Source organism: Labeo rohita, unplaced genomic scaffold (genome assembly GCF_022985175.1).
Source record: "Labeo rohita strain BAU-BD-2019 unplaced genomic scaffold, IGBB_LRoh.1.0 scaffold_1043, whole genome shotgun sequence".
NCBI classification, from domain to species: Eukaryota; Metazoa; Chordata; class Actinopteri; order Cypriniformes; family Cyprinidae; genus Labeo; species Labeo rohita.
Genome location: NW_026127168.1, coordinates 8,092 through 8,964, shown reverse-complemented (window position 1 = coordinate 8,964; position 873 = coordinate 8,092). Strand labels below are relative to the sequence as shown.

The 873-nt window shown below is 42.0% G+C and overlaps 1 non-coding gene across 1 annotated transcript; it reads right to left on the bottom strand.

Moving 5' to 3' along the window:
* Positions 1-719: 719 nt before the first annotated feature.
* On the bottom strand, positions 720-838 carry LOC127157342 (5S ribosomal RNA). The gene has a single exon (XR_007825879.1). It is a non-coding gene; the product is annotated as a 5S ribosomal RNA (ribosomal RNA).
* Positions 839-873: the final 35 nt, after the last annotated feature.

The window sequence follows — 873 nt, the reverse complement described above, 5'->3', positions numbered from 1 at the left end:
CGGTAAAATGATCCGAACTTCCCATCACTACATGAAAGAGACAACAAAATCTTTATTATTTAACTTTTTAATTTCACATGTCTTTCCTTTTATCATCAATCCATCTGCCAGTTTCTCAATATCTTCTTCTTTCTCCAAAGTTATTTCATATTCTCTCAACATTTTTGGTCTTACCGCAAATATATTCGTCACATCCATCTTGTCTGTCAATGCTTTAATGATGTCCTCCACTTTCCCATCCTGCACTTCAGTCAGATCAATCACCACAGTGGTTTCTTTAGCGTAAATCCGTTTATGCTCCTTTTCAGGGTAATCCTTTACTCATTGTCTTTTATCCAGTCCATTTTCCATTTGCCGCCTTTTCTCTCGTGCCAAATCCATGTTCGTAGCCTTTAATCCGTCCAAAACAAAACCAAACAAAACAAAACAAAAACCCTGAAAACAGTCCCTCCCAAACAGCAAAGCTGTTGGGAGGACAAAACAAACAAACAAAAAAAACTAAAGACAAAAAAGAAATTGAAGAAAAACAAAACAAAAAAACTACACAAAAGTTTGGGTGAGCCTTTTCTCACCTTCCTGTAGCCAACCACTTCCTGTTGCTCTCTAGCGCCTCAGGTGGGGGTATGGCCGTAAGCGAGAGCTGTTGCAAAGAGTTGCCTATTTAAAGGTCAGCCCCCCTGAAGGCCAGCGTATTATATCAGTAGTGAAGAAAAGCCAAAAGCTTACAGCACCTGGTATTCCCAGGCGGTTTCTCATCCAAGTACTAACCAGGCCCGACCCTGCTTAGCTTCCGAGACCAGACGAGATCAGGCGCGCTCAGGGTGGTATTGCCGTAAGCAAGGGCTGCCGCAAAGTGTGGGCTATTTAAAGGTC